The sequence below is a fragment of the Corvus brachyrhynchos genome, unplaced genomic scaffold, assembly GCF_000691975.1.
Source record: "Corvus brachyrhynchos isolate BGI_N302 unplaced genomic scaffold, ASM69197v1 scaffold202, whole genome shotgun sequence".
NCBI lineage: Eukaryota > Metazoa > Chordata > Aves > Passeriformes > Corvidae > Corvus > Corvus brachyrhynchos.
Window position 1 is genome coordinate 6,107,844 of NW_008238132.1, and position 22,278 is coordinate 6,130,121.

At 40.7% G+C, this 22,278-nt stretch overlaps 1 long non-coding RNA gene across 3 annotated transcripts in view; it reads left to right on the plus strand.

Annotated features, from left to right (window-relative positions):
* The window catches only part of LOC108446601, a 72,498-nt gene that overhangs the window by 4,497 nt on the left and 45,723 nt on the right, over nt 1-22,278 (plus strand). For all 3 annotated transcript variants that reach the window (XR_001861827.1, XR_001861828.1, XR_001861829.1), the window contains exon 2: nt 2,143-2,333. This is a non-coding gene — a long non-coding RNA (uncharacterized LOC108446601). The remainder of the gene's footprint in view (nt 1-2,142; nt 2,334-22,278) is intronic.

Below are 22,278 nucleotides of genomic sequence, written 5' to 3' on the forward strand. Positions count from 1 at the left end.
ACCCCTTGGCTAGGGCTACATACAACCTTTGTGAGGAACCCAGGTGTCCTGTTGTTCTCCTGGAAGGCTGGCTCTGGGCTCTGACAGCTATAATGTAGTAGTCAAGGGTGTGTCATGGATGTCACTCCTAAGAAAGAAGTAGCAATATGTTTATTGATATAACCCAGTGGTTTTGGAAAGTTTGATGGCAAATGTGACAGGTTTAATAAGATCCGATGACAAGGTGCACTTGATTATTTATGGCATAGAGGACAGGGTCAGACAAAACAGGGAGGGAAGGAGACTCTCCAGTTGAGTCACGAAGTTCAGAAAAGACCTCCTTGCGTTCTAAGCTCCTTCTCAGAAGGGAATGTATGTGTGCCTAATTCCAAACTTAGTCCCAGACTTAGTCAACGGTTTATGTCTCAAGGATTATATGTGCACAATCAATCCTTTGTGTCACTTAGCTATCAGAGTTTAAAATTATAATAAGCACTTACTGAGAATCTGTTGAGTCAAGGAATTTCTCAACTTTGAGGAGTAACCTTGAGAGCTACTACTCAAAGTGAAGACCCTGGCAAAGAGTCCACTGCCCTGCAGGAGAGATCAGTGAATGCTGGCTGTTCACTATTTATGAAGTAAGATAATTGACTTACAGTCATATTTGCATACCAGCTACAGAAGTTAATTTCTTCCAAACTTGGCTGTGTTGGACTTTGACAAACACTATGGTTGGGGGTGTACCATGACTCATTTAAAACTGCAGCTCTACTCTGGACATCAGGAACATAAAAGTGAATTGCAAGCCAGTTGAATGTTGCCTTGCCTAAGACCTTTGCAGCTACAGTCATAAGCTCTTCATATAAGGACTGCACTGTTTACTCCAGTGTAGCTGTAGACACATGAATGTCTACCCCAAGATCTGAGTGCCTTCTGAAAAATACTCTGTCCTCCCAGAAAGCAATTTGGCATATGTAAAGTTGACGCACAGGTGTATGAAAAGCTTTTTAAGGTTTGCACATGAAGCATAGATAAATCAGAAACCACTTTTGTGTAGGTTGATATATCAGAAATAAATCCATGATCTTTTATCTTCTAGCAAAGTGTGTTGGATGTGCAAATAATGACGAGTTTATTATTATTTATCTCAGGATTTTTATTTTATTTTGACTGCAGAAGTCACTTGTCCCACCTCCTCCCAAAAACCTGAAAATTGTTTTCCTTCCACATAGTATCATTGCACGTATCAAGCAAAAAAAGCGTTCAATCTTCATTTGCAGAGCCCAGCAAAAGGAAGGTACCAGGGCTCTCATCCCTTTGCAAAACGAAGCATGAGCTCTTCCTTGAGACTTCAGTGTGGCGATCAGTCATGTCTAAACCAGCCTTGACCATTGCTTTTCCTAAACGTGGGAAGCTCTGGAAAACTGTAGGTCCCCTGATCTTCCATTTTAAACAAATGAGCTTGCAAGTCAGTAGCAGCAGAGCTGCAATCCCAGGCTGAAAGCAGACAGCTGTGGTCTGTCCCAGCCTATGTAAATTAAGTGAAATCTTAGCTTAAAGTGGCAATAACGTGGTCTGTGGTAGACAGAAAACAGCCTCTAGAAACACAGCTGGCATGGGAACAGACTATATATTGGTTTTTAATTTCTGGAAGGCACCAACATATCAAATTCATGACAGCCCCTCTCCTGTTCCTTAGCTCTGCTTGGAATTTTTTTGTAGGACATTATTCTGTTCTCTTGGGAAGTTGGGAAGGGTTTTTATGCTTGGCATGGTGCTCATAAACACTTCCTAGAAATGCTGCTTTTCAACAGTTTTTATCTGAAAGAAGAGATGTTAAGAACCTAGTTTACATAATTCAAATTTGGTGCTCTCAGGATTGTTTCAGGTGTAAAAATCCCCGATTTCTCAGTGTGCCATTGCTCTCTGGTGCTCTGAATGCATTTTGTAATCAGTAAATGTATTAGTAACTGCAGATGTTAATCAATCACTTTGATATCTAAAAGTAAGGCAAGTGGAATGTGAATAATTCGTGTTGTGGTCAAGACTACTACAGTTTGGTGTCTCTTTTTGCATTCATCAGGGTTGTTGGACGTGAATCAGAGGCTAGCAATTACAAACCAGAACTAATAACTAAAAATCCCTGCTCTCTTTTTGATGCAGTTGAGCTCATTCCAGACCTCTTGGCCTTCTAGACCCATGCCATTGCAGTGAGGTGAGAACAGCTCGACATGAGCCTTCTGAAAACCGTGCTGGAGCAGTATCCCTCAACCTTGCTGTTCACAGGTGATGATCCGGAGCAAGCTGGGTGTTGCAGCACCAGAGCCCTGTGTCCTGATCACTGTAAACCTGAGGTGAGTAACTGGTGTGGTGTTGTAGGGTCTTTGCTGTGAAACTGGCTGTCTGTATTGCTTTACTCTGGATTGCTTTCGAATGACAACTGAATACTCGAAGTTGAGGCTGAAGGGAAAGCTGGAAAAACTCAGTTTAACTGTAATTCCTAAGTTGCAAGAAAATATACCTATATATATGTAACTGAAGCTTTCTACATTTTCATGTCTATCCCACACACTAATGCTAGTTTCAATCTCTGTTCAATCCCAGGTGAAGCTGAATTAATATCTTAATTTTAAAAACCTGATTGTCTCATTCATCGATGAATTTTGGAAAGATGTGCCATATTCCTGAGGATTTATAGGGTGTTATCCTTTCTAACCATGTTATTATTTCAGGATCTACAAGTTCCTCAGCATACTTACAGTGCCAAGGGGAAATTAAATGTGAGAAAGAGCCCACAGCACCTTAAGACACATCTTTTATTTGCCTAAACGCATGTACTGAGGTCAGATAGGTAACACTGTAACTTCAACCCCTTTAGGTTGTGTCATTCCAGTGGAGCTCAATGGAATTACTGTGGCATAAACTGATGGACTGATTAGTTGGCTGGAAATTAGAGTCAGAATTCATGATTTTTCTCATGTGCGATTTTAACTGTTTAAACATTTAGTTCTCCATATCAACATTTTTTAATGGGAGGAAAAGTTACAAAGGACTTCTGTTTGGAAGTGTCCAAATATTTTGCTTCAGTCTTGTTGTTCTAAATATGGTATTTTAATATTGTTGAATTAATAATATTTTCATATGAGCCAGCTAACTGGCTGGGATGCAAATTGTCTTATTCCCAGATTCTCCTGGGCAATTTGTATCCACCATGACAGCACACCCAGAGGTGGTTTCAAGTTGAACTGGGTTGTAATAAAATATTCTTGTTCAGCTGAAAAATAAACTGAAACATTTGGTTTGGGTCAAGCCCATGTAGCAAAGAAAATATTTTGTTTGGATTTTCCCAAAGGAAACCAGAATGCTTTGGGCAAAATTGATTTTTTCCTTGAATAGAAAGTTGATTTTGTGGAAACTTAATTTCCCACCAGAGGCTGAACTGTTGGGGAGTGTCCCTAAGCTTTTGTGCTGTAACAATGAATGGCCTCTGATGCTTTAAGGAGGAACTCTGCATCCTTATTAAAGAAGCCTCTCTAAAAATCTATGCTTTGTTTTAGTGAAACCTGAAGGGAAAGGTTCTTCTCCATGTCTTGCTCTCAGCTGTAAACATTAACTATTTATGTACCTAACAATGACCTTTCATACCACCAGAGGCATCTGCAGACTTTTGATTTATTAAAACTTCTTTGGCTTTGAATATTTTCATTTCAGATCTGCTAGGAGTAAGCTGATAGGTTGGCTTGCTCTGAGACAATATTATGTTGTGTTCTGGTCACCTGAGTTACAATTTGGCCAGTTTTTCCGTAGGTAAAGTTTTATTGCATCCTGACACACATCACTGCAAAGCCCATGATATAAAGCTCTATATTCCGTGCATTAATACCTGATTCTCTTCCACTATTTTTTTTCCCCTCAGTTTACACTTCTAAGCAGTAGTGAGCATTTTCCACTTGATTTGCTTCAGCTACTGCTTAAAGATGCACTTGCTGCCCACAATTAACACTGGTCATCATGCAAAGCCTGTCTCACCTCCTGTTACCCAGTGAAATAGCATCTTGTTAACGGGGTGACCCAAACCATACACCATACTGCAAAGGTGACTTTGTGGGAACTTTCTGCCAAGACAGCATCATCTCTGGGGAATCTTACAGCTTAAAAGCCCTTTATTGGGTGATTGACACTGCAGAAGATGGTGGGGGCACTTCACCCTTTCTTCCTTTCCCCTACTCAGAAAACTTCCATCACACTGATTATTAGTACAAAGAAAAGGAAAAACAAAAGGAAGACAAAAGAAATTTCAATTTTTTTCTGTGTTCCAGACAATGATTTGGCCATATTTCTCTGGGCTACTTTTTTACTCTTATTTCTCTAGTAGCATATAAGCAGAAACACAAGAATAAAATGAATCCATAAGGACCTTCCTATATTTACACTTCGACATTGATGGATGGGGAAGCATTTAATAGAAAATAAATCAATTTTGAATCCAAAGATGTGGGTCATCTCTTCTGGATTTGCAGCATTCGTGGTGGCAGGGATTAACTCATATATATTTATACTTCCCAGAGGCTCATGGGTTCACCAGTGTATGGCAGACAGTACCACAGAGCTGTGAAATAAGTGAGCACCACAAAAGTGATGATTAAGAAATGTTTGCTTTCTATACATTTGTCAGAATCAAACAGCTCCAGCCCTGGAGAGTAGCTTATTAAAAAAAAAAAATATATACAAATTAATATAGCTGATATTTGTTACAACTCTCTATTACATCTGGCAGGTGACGGCTTTTATGTTTTTCCTCTGTTATTCCCAGGATAGCATATTTTTCAGAGTTATTAAGTTACAGTATGTAATTTATAACCATCCAAGTTGAAAACATTATGCAGTGCATGAATGACTATTATTGAATATGTGCTATCTTTCTAGAAATATGCAATTATTCCTCATTGGCAAACTTAAGATTTTTGCTATCAGGTTTTGTTTAGTTATATTTACCCCATTAGAAAAGCTTTAAGGGGTGTAAGCAAGAGTTCTGTAAAGGACAGTCCCCAGTAGGTCTAATTTTGTGTGAGATAAGCAAAGTCGTTGTCTTTATGCATAACAGTCCAGTGTTAAATCAAGGTTGTTTGGGCAATGTGGGCTGGCAAGGAGGTGCAAACAAGTAACACAGACACAATGGGTGATGGAACCCTTAAATATCAGTCATGATATTGTGACTATGGCTTGCCAGGACTGTTGGTTGGCATTACGTGCTGGGATCCAGTTTTCCTGTGTAAGAGAGATGTGCACCTAAATTGCAGGTGCATAGAGAAACAGTTCCCTCCATGGAAAGGTGATTGCTTCCACTGATTCTGTGGCAGTGGAATTGGGGCCTGTCATTCATTGGGCTGCTGAGCTGGATCCCACCCTCTACTCATTTCATGTAAGGTGGCAATTCACATGTCCTGCTATTGATTGTATCTTCATAGTAGTGTCTGGTTCTTAAAACAGTGGAAGCCAAGACAGATGTACAAAATACAGTATAAGAATTATGTTGCCTCCAGATATGTAAATTGTCTTTTACATCTAGACACTGTGCTGTCTGAACTAGTTGACTCAAGAGAATGTGCTGATATTTTGCTGTAACTTCCAGTATTTTAAATACCGTGTTTCTCACAGAATGATTTTCCTATAATTAAAATGTTCTGGAGGATAGGTAGTGTCCTTTTTGCTTAGTGATGCAGCTAATTCCCACCTTCTTTTTTAGACACAACATGTGAACAGGTACTCTCTTCAGAGCCTGCAAAATACTGCTGTGAAGGTCCTAGAGAGGTCACAAAACCCAACAACTTGATTGGTAAAAGGAGCTGTTATTATTTACCTAGTTTAATAGACACTGTTTTATCTGTATTCTAGCTCCTAAACATCACTGGAATCCAAATGTTTTTCTTTAGAACAATTAAGGCAATCAAAAATATTTACTTAAAGCACTGAATCACTTAAAGAAACAAGTGGAATACTGCTAAAATATAAAATATTTTTCCGGTGAGGTTTGATATCTCTGTAAACATTTTGAATTTAATTTTCTTCCAACTCATTTTTGAGTCCACTGAGGATCCAAGTATCAAGTTTACTATCAATTTCCACCAGGAAAGCAAGTACTGTAAATTGGACTGCAAGTGAAAAACCGATTGCTTTATGTAATGTAATTTATATCATTCTAACATATGTCAGAACACCACTGTATTGTGGAGTGCAATAAAAGGCTGACTTATATTAAGAGTCTTTTAGGAAAATCCACACTCACTGGACATGTCCAGATCTTACACACTCATATTGTGCAAACATGGGCTACAGCTATGTGTTAGAGCCATGGAGGACAGGCACAAGAATCCCTGAGGGCATCTCTGATCTGAATGTTAAATTAGCTTTATTGAAATATGTCTTTTAAATGAACGGAGCCTGATGTCTTTCTTGTACTGGAATGTGGCTTCTTAATGATGCTTCCTTGAGAGCTCCTGGTGAGAGGCAGGAATGAGGGAACAGTCATTACCATTAAGAGTATGAAAGTGCTGAATGGTGAAAGTTATCCCCTTTCTTCCAGCCACAAGTTTTTATAGTGTCTGTTAATACATTATAGGGCACTGCAGCCTTCTGTAGTACATGCAGGATCTCTGAGTTAATGCACACCAATAAATCCCAGTTAGCTGCTGCTCTGCCCTGGTCATCTGTGAGAAAGTCCTGAGAGATGTGCTGGCATGACCCAGAGCAAAGAAGATATGTGTGTCTAGGCACAGCACTAGGATTAATGTGGATCAGAGTACTTCCCAAAGCGTACATTTTCCTCATGAGGATGGCTGCTAGAACATTGTGGCGCCCTGGCAGCTGTCCCTTGTGAGATACCATCAAGGAAAGGCTTCTTCAAGATTGCCAGTTCTATGGCTGCAAGGGCAGGGAGGACTCATGACCACCCTTGGGCTGCCCACAGGAAGGGTGGGAGGCATCCTGGAAAGCCCAGACAGCAGTTGCTGGGACATGCAGGCAGTGACTAACTGGGACCTGTGCCACAGCTCTCACATGGCAAGAGAGTCAGGGGCAAAAAGGAAGGCGCTTCAAAATGCAGATGTGAAAGTGGACATGCAATTTGATAAGGTGAAGAGATACCAGGAGCAAGGACTGCTGCAAAGTGGAAGGACCTGCAGAACATAAAGTGAAGGGTGTCTAGGAAGATAGAGAAGGATTTGGTGTTTGATGAATGAAGGAAAGAAAGGGGAGGGAAGGAAGATCTCTCATGGTCTGATGTGCAGATTCATGAGTCAGGTATCAGGCATGCAGAGTCAGACGAATCTTTGCCAAAATCTCCCTCATAAGCCCAGGAATGAATCTTTCCCACATCCATGGTCTGAAGTTTGTTACTTCAAATGCAAAAACTTGCAAAAAAAAAACCTCCAAAAAAGTCTTCATGGTCCTGTAGGGCTCTCTTTAAAATTTTAATGTGTTCTTGGCTTTCATACACTATCAAGTACTAATTTAAATGCCCATTTATTCTTCAGTATTTCTTAGACTGTTTTGTTTCCATATATTTGTCAGGCATGCTGTAGAAGAAAAAGTGCTCCAAGTAACTTAGACCCATGTCCCTGTTTGTGCTAAGGAAAGGAGGGCTTGGCAAGGGAGTATAGTGTCACTTCAAACCACTGGTAAATCAATGTAAATGGAAAATCTCCTGTTTTCACTCCAGCGTGTTTCCAGGAGGAAAACTGCTTATCTTTGCCAGGTCTAGAATCTGGTCCTTAGTGATCTTCTTACTGCCATTTCCCGAGGCAATGTGCCATTGTACTCTCCTGACTGAGACTGACTTTTAATACCTGGAACAATGGAAATCCCATGACAGTCTGAGAGAAAACTGAAGAACCTGTCTTTGTAGAGGAAGGCTTGGAATGGACAGGTGTGCTTTCAGTAGAAACTGTGTGTGGGCAAGAAGTCATGATTAGTTGCACAGGTTATAATGAGGAGCAAATTCAGAACATGGATTTGTGATCTCGGGGTTGCAGATGCCGGCTGTGGGTGCCGCTGGAAGTCTCATCACGGACTGCTTGGCAGAGGTTGGAGCCTGCATGTTTATACGTGTCTGGTTTTATTTATAGGGCATTTAGGGATTGCACAATCCAAGGGAGAAAAGACGGTGGGAAAAATGCATCTCCTTTCCTGGTTGCCTCATAGAGTTATTATGAGCACAACTCACTTCTTAGCAACACACTGTTTACTGAAGTCAGGAGTTGTGTGAAGGGCATTTTAGGAGTGAAAATGACAGAAGTGCCTAAAACACGTTGACTTTGAAGAGGCACTTCTGCTGTAAGGAGGATACTTCTGCCATTTGTGCTTTATACCTTGTGCCCAAGAAGCCCACCAAGAGGGGAACAGAAATCAAAATGTTCGGTGGTGTTTGAAAATTTCAAGGAAATGAGACATACCTGGCACATGGTAAGTGGAATCAGTACATCACAAGAGAGCTGAATTGCTTCCTTGATGCTCTCTGCGTAGTGTTTAATTTAATACATGGCATTAAAATGCAAGATTCAAGCCAGAAATTTGCCTCTGAAAATAAATCGGGCATCCACCCAAACGGCTGACAGGAGACGAGCCTTGTATTGTGGCCCTGTATAATGGCTGAAACCCCTGGGCCCTGCCAACCTGGCAGAGTCTGAGTCCTGAGTCAAAAGCTGCTCAGGGAATACCTTTTTCCTGTAAATATGTGCTTAAATATCAGGCTGCTGAACTGGTGCATCCGGCTTGACTTATCCTGTGCTGGTGATACGTGAACAAAGAAAATGGCCTGATCCAAGACAAATAAAGGAAGACTCTGTAAGAGCAAGAACTTCTTTCTCCTCACTGTGAATTCACTGATTTTTCATTTATGTGAAGTGTGGGAAAACTGAGCTCCCACAAAACATAATCTGGAAAATGTGGGGCAGATGTTCCTGAGTCAAAATGCATGAACTATCTCAGTGAATCTAAAAAGATGTCATCCAGATCCTATTTTATGGGCTGCACTCTTCCTGGCTTGGGGGCACATTATTTACTGGGACTTGTAGGTGGTTCTCCAAAATAAGTAAGTCAGTGCTACCCACCTTACTGTCCAGACTGGAAATTTCCTGAGCTCCAGAAAAACGCAAACATGAAGCTGAAGAATGGTGAACCTTCTGCCTGCAGCTGTCTGGGACAGGACTCCTAATTTCCCCATCCTACTGCTGCTCTGTAGATGTTTAGATATGTTTTTCCAAGTTCCCGTAACATCCGTGTGTGCTGGCAAGGGAGATCTGTAAACTCTGTCCAAACCAAATAGCAAATTACCACCTAAAATCTGCTTTCTGAATGTCCCCCCCACCCAGCTTCTGGTGTGAGCTATTGATCTGGGTTCACATACACTGAACAAAACAAGCAGCTCAGTGCTTGCACCCTGTGCCTCTGTCTCACACATTCCCCTCTGCTAAAGAACAGGAATGAACCATTAGAGTCAAAATTTGAAAATTGGAAACGCTCCGGTGTGTGTCATCAGCTGGAGAAAAATCCCATCATTACACTGCTACTACAGCATCCATCTTATTTGTGTCTCCAACTCAAATGCATTAAATTTAATTACACAGTAGTACAACTCCAAGACAGATTTAATATATTGGGATAAGAAAAGCTTTAAAAAACCCACTCCTTCGTAAATAATTGAAGCAGCACTTGTGCTGGCAACAGAGGAAAGTGAAGTGATGCCAGGCTCTGGGACACAGAGCAGAGAATCAGCCATAGAACCATAGAACGGTTTAGGTTGGAAGGGGCCTTTAAGATCATGTACTGACAATCATGGGCAGGGACACCTCCTGTTAAACCAGGTTGCTCAAAGCCTCATCCAGCCTGGCCTTGAGCACTGCCAGGGATGGGACATCCACAATTTCCCTGGGCAACCTGTGTCAGTGCCTCATAACACTCACAGGAAAGAATTTCTTCCTAATATCTAACCCAAACCTACCCTCTTTCAGTTCCAAGCCTTTGTCCTATTGCTACATATCATTGTAAAAAGTCCCTCTCCAGCTCTCCTGTAGCCCCCTTTAGGTACTGAAATGTGCTATAAGGTCTCCTCTCCAGGCTGAACAACCCCAGCTCTCTCTGTCTTGGGAGTACAGTCGTAAACTGTTTTAATAAATACATACAAATACTGAGTTTGTGGTCATTTAATCCAGAACATGGAGTGAAGAGATGTAAAAACCCCGTTAGGTCAGCTACTGTGTGCCCCTGGCAGTGTAGGACTGAGGCAAGCAATGTGCTTCTGTTGGATCAGTTCTCCACACTCCAGGCAATGGGATGCCTGCTTCCTAAAATATCTTTCTTTGTAAAAAGGTTTTGTTTTCTCCCCCTCACAATGGGCAGTTTAAATTCACCTTGTGAGTTCATCCACTGTTCCTAATTGCATCCTTTCTTCTGGAGGAGGTAACTCCCCTTGGTGTGCAGGCCCTTCAAATATTGATAAGAAAATCGCTGTCCCTTTTCTTTTGCAGATGTGTTTAAGCCCAGTTGTATTCATAGTTACCCTTTTAAATCTTTCCTCCTGCAGCCCCCGCATCCTTTTTGCTGCTCTGCTTTTACAGTTTCTCACTGGGCATATGTCTGCATTTCAGCTTTGATGGTAATACAGCAGCCAGGACAAGTTTGCCAAACCCTTGCATACAGAATGGGAGACAATTAATACTGTCCTCCTTCCATTTTACAATAGGAGATAGACAATTTGCTTTTGCTTGGACTCTCATCCCACCACCTTCTGAACTGGAACAGATTGTCCCCTCCAGAGTAATTTCAGCCATATTCAGTCCTTTAAATTGTGTTTTGATTTTTTCCCTTAAAAAGAAGGGAAGAAAAAAAAAAGAAGAAGTGAATGACAAGCTTTTGCCCTCCCCATTTCTCAGCTGTTTCATTTCATCATTAACCCCATCTCTGTTAAAAAGGTTTGGGAAAAGTAAGGCATGGGAGATTGTGTGACAGGTGAGGGGGATAAAGCAAGACAAATGCTTTGGAGGACTGGGGATCAGTGGAAAATAGGTGTTTTTGAGCAGGGCAGCTGAAGAAGGAAGAGCAATGATTACATTGGAAGGCTGAACTGAAGAGGCGAAGCAGGTAGCAGGAAGTGATGCATTAGTGGCAGCTATGGGATGGTGGGGGGAAAAAGAAGTGCTCATGTGTCACTGTCAGCTGACTTAATCACCTGCTGGGTGTGAAGGGTGAGAAAGGAATCCTCCTGATGCAGCAAAGAACATGGGAAAGCTGGATTTTTAACTTGAAAGACAGTTAATGATCTGGGAAATTCTTCTGTACTGAGACTAGGGCTTGATATAGGATAATGTGGCATGGTAAGATGGAGCAGAGTGAACAGATGTTAAGATAGAAAAGTCTTCCAGCATATGCTTGGCATAACTTGATGTGACACTGTTACAAAGAAGATTGCCAGAGGTATGAGCTTTAATGAGTTTGATAAAACTCCCCTCAGGGGAGCTAGAGGACTCTGAACCCTAAGGGAAATCTCTATTTAAGAATTCCTCTTTTAGTTTATAGCACTGGAAGGGGAGTATTGTGCTATTACAGAAACAAGCCTGTTATAAATAAAGGATGTAATTCGTGCTATTATATATAAAACTGGAATGTAATTAGACCCTACAGAGACTGAGTTTCTAAATCCCTGCACCAGCCTGGCTGAGAGAAAAATTTCACAACACTAAAAGTATTTCTTTCACAATAAGTGAGGATTCCACCTAGGTGGGGTTGGATCTTATCACCGGGACATTTGCACCATGACGACTTGATCACCACACTCTGATATCTACATCGCATCTGATAAGGAATCGGACATTCCTGGAACTAAGAATAACTATTCCAGGAACCAGAGATGGCCCATCCATCAGCAGAAATAGCCCACTCATCACCCAGGATGGACAATTCATCAGACCCAGGAAAGGCTTTGTGCAGCCCAACTCCGGGACAAGAAAACTTCATGAATATGAGAAGAATAGAATTAATTTGGACTCTACCCAAAAAATGTATAAGAAGGGACCAGCCAAAGCAGCACTCGTGAACTTGGGAGGTCTGGTGCGATAGAGATCAGATCTATGAGTGTTCACCCAGCTCTGACCCCGGGCTCGGTGCTGCTTTTCTCGATCGTGGCTTTTGAAACCGATATTTCAGTCACATAATAAATGTCATTTCTTTATAAATTTTGATTGGGCAATTTTGTTATATTAAGCCTCTGGAGGAGAAGCCCAGGAGTGTGCATGGAATGAAGTTGGATCTACAATATTTGGATAAATTGTGCAAACCACCTCATCTTCATGAATCCTGCCTGTTCCTCCTGGATGACAGATATTCTAAAAAATACTCACTGATGCAGTTAGCATGAGGAAGCCTTATATGCCATTTGGTTTTGGGTTTAGCTCTGTGGTGCTGAAGGGGGTCACAGGAATATCCCAGCAGGTTACAGCCAGAGAAGCATCAAGAAACCTACTGGGTTTTGTAAACAACCCACTAGGAACACACTGGAGTGCAAAAATAATGATTGCTTTGTTTTGTTCTGTTTTGGAGCAGTTTTTACATATTTCTAAAGCTGCCCTATTACTCATAGGATTTTAGCCACATTTCTGGTTTTCTTCCTTTAAATGTGCAATCCAGATTTTCCTGCTGGAAACAGTCTCCAACAAACGAGTATTCAAGGGTTAAGCAAACTTGACCCTTCCCATTTTAAGTCTTTGACACTGCCACACCCATAAGCATCCAGGGCAAAAAGTGAATATAATTTCCCAAAGCACAGTGGTAGGATTTCCCAAATGTGTTTGAGGTGAGAAGCTCCTTGCTTATTTGGTAGCCTGCATTCATTAGCCATAGTGGTGCCACCATCCCTTGTTCCAGCTGTGTGTGCTTGGGCAGGGTTTCAGACACTGCAAGGAATCTTATTTTGCACAGAGTCCAGCTGAAGGCTCCATGGTATATGGACAGGCATTTGCATAAGGGTTAACTGCGTGCCTGCTTGAGCACAGGAGCAAGGGCAGCTCCTTTGTGTGAAGCAATTCAGCAGCCAAGATGCTGACCCAGCAACTATCCACCTTCCTGCTCCGGGCAGGACAATATTTGTAGGTGCTTACCCAGTCCTACACATAAAAATAAATGAGCAAAACAAAGTAGGACTGCCCCCAAGTGTAATTCTGACAGCTTGTTTATTTCCCAGAACCTCAAGAAATGTTGAATTATTGTTGACTTCTGGGGGGAGGGGGGAAAAAAAAAAAAGAACCTATGCTTGGGCAGACTTACAGGGCAGATTATGCCCATGGGGTGCCTGGTCTGTGGTAGGTTGTTATCTATATTTGTTGCACCTGCTGATTTCAGCCCTATCAGTATGTTTTATAGGTTACTGGATGTGTTTTCATTGCAGAAGTCTGTATATTTGGCTACCGTAGCTTTTGTTCAACTCCTTTGTTCACTCATCATGCTGCTTTTCTGAGTACGTGTACTCCCTGCCACAGAAGAGCCTTGAGAAATTGCTTTCAAAAACTGATCTGAAATTGCAAGGAGTCCCATGTCTCAGCTTCTCAGATTTATTTGTGAAATATTGTACTAGATCTGGTACTATATTTTACGCCCACACTGGAACGGCTTAATAGTTTAGGCTTTGTCTTAAATAAAATTTTCAAAATCCTCTTTTGGTTTGAAAAGCAAGTCTCTTTTATCACTTAAGATGAATAAATCTTCTGTCTGCAGAAGCAGCTGGTCAAGCTACAGAGCTCTGATAATTAAACAGAACACTTTCTTGCTTAAAGGGAAGGTTATCACTTTAGGTGGTCTGCTGAAGAATTTAGAATTCCCAGTCTCTTCACTCTAGCTAGCCTGATCTGAAGGATGGCAGAACAGCAAACAGAAGCCAGGCTAGGAAAAGGCAAGACCTTCAGCTGTGACCTGCTTTGGCTACAGCATTGTTGCAAAGAGAGATACCATCTCTTCCTCTCCCCACAGTGGTATTGGCCAAGCAGTGGCCCACTCTGGAAGCCATGTGGGGATGGCAGTGCTGCTGTTGAAGACCTGTTGTGGAGGACATGAGGCATTGAGAAATAGCAGTGATAAAGCAGCAAGCATGCCCTGAGAGAGGACAGGCTGAGTGGATGAAATCTGATGAGGACTTACTGTGAGTGGAGAGGTGCTGCCTAGCTTATCATTACTGAATATTTGATGCAAATGTACAGTGAGATATATATATATATTTTTTTTTTTTTGCTAAGCAAATCCAGCATAGTGTAGTTGGGAATGAAATTTCTAGATAGATCTTTAAATTTCATCTGTGTAAAAGGCTGGTGCCCCAAAGATGCCCTTTAGTAAAAATGAAAGCAGGTTGGAATCATATGTAGATTTGAGGGCTGGTAGAGTTTTTTCACCCAGGTTTGGTTGGAGTGTCCTGTTTGGTTTTCATTCCCACCTGGTGAAGCTCTGTGGATTGAAGATGGGTTATCTCTCTGCAGACATACACGATTTAGTGTTATTATACAATGGAAACAGAACATGTCAGGTCTCAAACAAACCCCAACAAGTGTAGGGGCTTAACTCAACAGGAGAGATTCAATTTATTGGATTGTTAGTGGAGGTGTACAACAAGGGACAACAGAGACATGAAGCATTTGTAGAACTCTACACAGAATAAATGAAAGTAGAAAAGTCTAAGCAAGGAAAATGGTAGACTAAAAACAGATTGGAGCAAAGAGACAATTTTCTTTTTTCATCTTACCTCTTTATAGAAAACAAGCAGATGACAGTAAGTGATTTGTGTTGAATTAGATTCAATGTCTGGAGAAGTTTTTTTCTAATTTCTAGCATCCAGCTTTAATATGGTAGTCTAGAAGATGGCAACAAAACCTTAAGTGCTGCTGTATTTTCTGCCTGTACAGTCCCAGTGAATTTTGTTCAGAGGTCTGAGGAAGCACAGAGAATGCCATTTTCTGACATTTCTTTTTCCATCAAAATCAGATGAAAAGCTGAATTCAAAATAAAGGTACTGAATTAAGTATTGAGGTAGGATTTATAAAAACTACAGTATGATCAGTGTAATTTCATACTGGTTTGGTAACGTCCTTGCTGGAGTTTGAAAAATTCCATATCCTTATTTTCAGATTATATTCTTCACAGTCTATAGCATTTCCAGCTAAAACATCATTCCCTTGTTTAGAAGATTAAACTCCCCTTCATGTCATGGCAACAGCTCTGGTTGGAATCCTAACACTGCTGTTGCCAAATGATTTTGTGGTGTTGCACGTTCATATTAAGCTAAATTAGCAGTGGGAGTCCTGCACTGAAGTCGCAGTACACATCATCATCGCAGAGTGGGAAATTGTTTGATTGAAGCAATTTCCTATCTAGCCACAGTGGGCAGCTCATAAGCTGTTCAGGCCTTTTGCAAGTGGGAAATGTGCAAAGGAATTTAGAAGAAGGAATACACTCCTGCCCGTGCTCACATGGCCAGTGGTGCATGCAGCCCTGATCTGAATGGGGAAGGAGATGTATAAGGCTCAGTAGATTAATCATTGCAGGTTAAGAGGCTGGCATGAACAGAGAGAGGATGGTGTGGTGCAGTGGTACAGGCTTCACAGTATCTTGGAAAATTTGCTGCCTGACCATGGCTTGTTGGACTTCAGCAGAGCTAACCTATACTACACAAGATCGTATATTGACCTCTAAATGATCATCAGTTACATAATTAGTCATTGGCACAAGATATCTACTAGAACTCTTTGGAAAAGAAGTGTTCTTTAAAAAATACTGATGTTTCATTGGAAAAAAGGAATATCTGTCTGATTAAGAAAAAGAAAGGGTTTCTCCCTCAGAATTTGAAAGCATTTGAAAGAGAGCAAACCTTTCTGCTGAAAAGTTTTGTTTAATAAGGCCCTTAATTTTCCCAGTAATACAAAGTATGAATGGAAAACATTCCTTAAGTCCCAGTGTTTGGGAGTGGATGATTTTATCAGACTTCCCTAGGAACAGAAGCACAAGCTCCCTTCCCGTACGGGGTCTTTGCTTAGGAATGGCAATGAGAAACTCACACCTGAAGAACTCAGATGCAATTGTGCACCCATATTTCTACCCCCAGAGAAAACAGCATTTACCTCCATAAATGTGCTTTTGTGCACATGTCTTAAAACAGCCCTTACCGCTTCTTCCCACCTCTGAAGCCATTTCTTTTGTGCACATTCACATCTAGACTGCTCTTTGTTTTAGAGGAAAAGCTTTGTAATTGTAATTCACAGGGACTCAGGACCTCACAATATGTATTCAAAACTTTTTTTGACCTTTTAAATATTATACAAAGAGCTGCTAAGCAATTAAAGGCAATAAATCTGTGTAAACTGAATGTACAATTTCTCTTAGGAATATAAATGCGAGAAAATTAAATGTCAACACCTACCTTGGTGTTTACAAGTGCAGTCATAGAATGCGAATTCATTGCCTTACCTGAATTCCAGCTTTGTCTTATATTGCTGTTAGAGAATCTTTATGTTATTGTGGGGTTGGGTTTTTTTACATTTTTTAAAGAAGTTAAGATATGCTGTCTCTTTGGTAACACTGAATGTCCCACTTGTGAGGGACTTTCTCTGACACTGTTCACTGCTGATCCTGTAGAAGCAGGTGCAAAAATGTTTTCAATGGTTTCAAGAAGCAGAGTTTCAGCTCTGGCAGTGGGTAGGCAGGGTGGCATTATTTCACCTCTCTACATTCTGTTTCCTTTTACAGTGTTTATTGTCTTATTGGTCTTAGAAACTTCTGGAGGAAAGAACTGTGTCTTATTCTTGTTTCACACCATCCCTGGGGCCATCGGGGACCATGTGCTCAGTTTCAGACTCAGATGAGGCTTACACATGATAGATAAACACAAACACCCTGCCCATTCCTGTCTGTGCACTGGGAAGGAAAGGGGAGTGAAAGCAGGAGCATTTTTTACATTACGGCCCCATCCAGAAGCTCCTATTATTTGGAACTGAGACTGTAATAAAGCCGTGCTTCCTAATGGCTCAAGAATTCACTGCTACTAAAAAAGATAAAGAAAAATCCTTCCCTTGGCATATCTTGTTGATAGAATGCATGTCTTGCATGTCTTGCATCTCAAGACATGGTGGGTTTAGGTTAGAAGGTTGTTATTGAGAGTTTTTTATTTGCTTCAGTCCTAGTTTTGTAATATGTCCTCAACCACCTAGTCCTGCTAGAATACAGGAAGAACTTACTGTTATTTTAGTGTAGACTAGTCTGATTGTTATTCACTGTTTTACTGAATTTACTTTACTTAATACAGCAAAGGGGAACTGACAACACTTGTGTGGACATTACTTCAGTGTCAACTACCAGCCTGAGCTCAGGTGGATCAATCACCACAGTTGCACGATGAAGTTGATAAGAATATTTCATCACCAAAATGTGAATGTTTACTGCTTTAATTGACTTCTTTTCTTGACAGTTAAGGATATAGCCTGATGATCAATTTGGTGTCAGTCTAATTAATATTTCCATCATTTAAAAATGCATCTGGAAGGAGAGAGTTTGATTCTAACATTCAATTTTCTTGAATTTTTATATTAGCAAGATAATAAAAATGCAGTGGATGCCACTGCCTCAGAATGACATCCTCAGAGAGAAATAACCTTGCTTCTGGTGCTAGCTGAAATGTAAGAATAGCATCTGTGAAGTCAAGCCAATAACCCCCTTTTCTGAGTTTCAGAAAAGTTGATTCACCCAAATCCAATTAAAAGAATAACTCTGTGAATTAATTAAATTGCCCTTCCACTAAAGTTGAGGTTTAAATAATTTGCTGCACTTGACAGAAAAGCAAAATAACTTTTATTGAATAAAGGGTGAACTGAAACAGAGTTTCTGCCTTTGAGGTAAGCTGGGAATTGAGTGCTCAGCTCAGAATAAATGATAACTTTACTATTTCCATGTAGTTCCTTGACGGGTTCATCTATTCTTGCAAGTACTTGCATGATCACCTTGGTCATCACCTGCAGGGATTAATTGCTTCTGAGCAGGTGTATGGTTGATAATCACCTCACACACTTCTGAGATGAGACAGCATCATTCTAGCGGACATTCTGTTGGCTACATGTCAAGTTCCCCAAGTCCAGCTGTGCAATTTTTCCCCCTCCTGACCAGGACAGGGAGAGAAAATTGTTTGGAAAATCTCATAGATCAGGATAAAGACAGGGAAATTGCTTACCAATTACTGTGATGGGTAAAACAGACACAAGTTGGGGAAAATAAATAGAATTTTTTGCCAGAGATAAATTGAATAGACTGATAAGAAACAATGAAATTTTTTTTTTTTTTTTTACTGAAAACTAGAAAACATTTTATGAGCAGACCTTTTAAACCTCTGTCAGGAGGTGATAATAAATATGGGCACCCCTGTGCAACAGTATGTTGTTCCTTATTTCAAGAACTATCCTATAATTAACTGTACTCAACGTAATTTAGAGCTTCAAGTGTTGGTGAAAACAAAAATAATCTTACCTACTTTATGCTGATTCACCCTTTGCATAATCCTGAGCAATTCTAATGCCCCTTGAAGTTAAGAGCACACTTACTGTGCAGCACCTGATCCTTCCATAGTTTTTTGCTACACTAACTTTTAGCAGTTGTTTACACACCAGCTGGGCTGTTATGGATACTCTTTGAATCATACACAGAGTCAGCACAAAGGTCATAACCAAGGTACTGGTGAAATCAAAGGGTATAAGAGAGGTTGAGTTGGTTTGGCTTGGGGTTTTTATTTTTTATTTTATACTCTTATAGAGGGAACCCTTCCTTGTTGAATAAGTTTTACAAAATAACATGCATAAGTATGTAGAATATGACTGAGAATAGTATCTGAGAGAAGACAGTTTTGGTAAAGTTGGGAAATTGCAGTGAAAACAAAATAACAATTCCTTGTCTAATCACTGAGTACATTTTGCTTAAAGAAAACAGGTAACTAAAGTCTGACCAACAGGCTGGACTAGAATTTAATGAATAAGTAAGTCAAGTCTTTTCAAACATTGAACTTGATGAAGTTTTGCAAACTTAATTTGGCATTTCCTAGTTGCATACCAAATTAGTACCCTACTTCTTACTGCATCCTGTGTGTAGTACGTTTGCACATACTGCATAAATATATATATATATTTCATATATATATATGAAAAACATTTCTCAGTGCCAAACTTGGAATAAGTGGCTTGGGGGACTTTCTACCCTTTATTTGTAAAGTATTTCTTCCTTTGCCTTTGGAACTGAAGTAATCTTCTGTCCTAAGAGACCATAAAAGAATAAGACCCCAATCTTGCATTCTATGAGAAACTTAAGTTAGAAATTCATGCATACAAAAGGAAGCTACTGGAGGCGCAGACACTGATCAATACCAGGACACTTATGAAGACACTATGAAATCTCTATTTCTGTGATTGAAGTTTTACTCTAGAGCTCAGCTGAAAGATAATTATACCAGCTTTTGTACCTGTAGGGCAGTTGATCAATTCTGACTCATAAAGAAATGAATTCACTCCCTGAATGGTCAGATCACAGGTCCAGGTGATGTTCAAAGCTGTGCTAGACGCAGCTTGGAAGAGCTGGCAGGTAACTGCAGCCATTTCTCTGACTGTCACCAGGCCCAAAAGGACCTCAGACTTGCCTGCTGCTGCTCCACTCCCAAGAAATGCTGCACTAGTGGTGGGGTTAGTGGGTGGCTGTTCCTCTCTGACCTGCTAAGCCTTAGACCCCAGTCTTATGTCCTAGTGGCTGGAACCAGGTGGTATTTACTGAGCAGAAGATATTCCCCTTGGTATTGGTCTAAGGTAGGTTGTTGGAAAAATACCTGAGACTAATAAACTTGAAAATAAATGTAAATAAAAAACCATCCCTCCAGACATGCAGTCCCACTAGTTCTTGGAAACCACAGCCAACTCACCTGGAGCATAGAAGCTGAGGGATCAAATCACTTATTAATTCCTTGCAACATATGTTAAGACCGTCTCATGGGAGTTGTAGGTGTTTGCTCTTTTCTCTCCCTTCTAGCAAAGATTCCTGAATATATTCCTGAATATATCACTGCTGCCAGGTGATAGCTGAAATCTTGTATCTAGGACAGCAAAAGTTCTTGGAGTGCTGATGTCCTCTCTGGGGAGGAATTACTGTTCTTTATAGCAGAGCAAGCAGAAGTACATTGCATTTTCACTGTGACATTTTCAGTTTGAGAAAGTATGCTATAACATTATAAGAAAGGAAAACCTCTCAACTTCCAGAATAATTTTCTCAGTTCTGTTTTCTGTCACAGCTAAAGAAATAGCATTAATTTTCTAATTTTTTCTCCAAGAAAGAAGACAAATAGAAACTAAGATCTAATTCTTAAGAGGGGTTTAACCAATTAATTACATTTGGTTTAGTACTGTAGTAATTCACTGTGATAAAGTGCTCTGCTTGTGTAAGGAAAAATGTGGCCATCACCATGCAGTTTGCTGACACTGGCTAACATAACATATGCCTGTGTTTTGGCAGGGAGAGAGCAGATGCCATCCCGTGGGAAGTCCTGGGGGAAAGTACAGATGTCACCTCAAAATGCCTTTAGGCCAGCAGCACAAACCTTCCTCTATCACCCACCGAGCTGTGTGTTGTGCCTGACACCTGCACTGCCCAACACTGGAGATGCTGCATCAGTGGGGGCCATAAATACCCAGAGCTCAGAGCTCCGTGGTTTTGAGCTGCAGGTCTCCATCATGTGCTTGTCTGGTACCATGGGTGTCTGGCACAGATGCAGGTTTCATGGGGAAAAGGATGGCAGGAGCTGTGTGGGGCCCCATTGACAGAATATTTCCTGCTTTGTGATGTGGCCACAAGCAGGTGTCTGTGTTAGCCGCCCATCCCGAGAGCAATGAGGTTGAATTTCTGCCCTGCTCTCCTGAAGATGGACTGAGTTGAATGAGTTGAAGATCAACTTTGTTGATCCTTACTCTTCCATGGCTTTGGAAGCTTTCACAGAGCAACCACTGAATGCACAACAAATCCACACACACAGATCTGAGCATCTACTGATTCAGCAGACAAGACGCAATGTCTCTGCATGTAGGGAAGCCAAATATCCCTCTGAAACACAGAGGCAAACTCCCTGGGGAGATGTGTCAGGCTTCAAAGGGCTGAAGGCAAATTGAATTTGAGAAGAGAGACAGGCAGAGGGTAAAAACTCCATGAATATGTAAGATAGGGGGATTCCTGCAGAAGGCATTACTGCAGATTCAGCTGTGACTAACCTGTCCACAGCTGCTGTTTCTCTGTCACCTTTGGAAGGTGAATACCTTTAATGAATATCAAAGTCAAACTTCAGGCATAAAATAACATCTCAAGTTGCTCACTTTACTTTAAAGAAAACCACTGTATCTTGTCACCTTCCAGATATCCATGATCAGAATTGAATAAACCAATATAATTTGGGAGGATTTTGGAGTAGATTGTCTTGAAAATATGGAAAATCCCTTTTTTCTTATGTGCATCTCATTAGTTTTTTCCTCTTCCTAGTGGTAAGGGAGAGGGAAGATTAGAAAGAAAAAATTCAGGACTTCTTTTACTTTCTTCCTTTCTATTTTAAAACAGTGCTTGTTATAGACAGAGGAAGGAAGAGCAAGAAAACAGAGAATGAGACCCTTTAGAAGGAGGAAAATTTGACAAATTGCCCCATTCACTCCACTGCTTCCTATTCATTCTTTTTCCTACTTCTTTCCAGCAGAAAGAAAGGGAGAGGGAGTGAGGAAAAACAAGTAAGTGAGGAAGGTGATGGCAAAGAATCCATGCATTGTAGGTTTTGCTTTATATGAGGCAAACTACATTGGTTCTTGAATCTTTGGTGAACACTTCCTACGGAAAGGGTACTTTTAAAACCAGCTCAATGTGTTGCACATCATTATTTGTGTATATGGCCCCCTACGTGTCTGCAAGAACACTAAATCATTCTGGAGGGTTTGCCTCAGTGCAGAAAGACGTGGCAAACAGTCTAGCTTTAAGTTAAGTTATGCTTTAAGTCCTATCTAAGGAACAAAGTAAGTCTGCATAGGTGAAAAAAAAAGCACAAGGTTTTGCCTGCTGGAAATACAAAGCAAATTGATAGCTGTGCCATAAAGATTGGGGTTAAAAAAGGGCAAGCCTAGAACAGAAGAGAAGAAAGCATAGAGTATGGCAGATCATTGTCTTTAATGGCACAAATTGTAAAATGTGAGAAGCAACTGTCTTTTGTATCTTTAAAAGCAG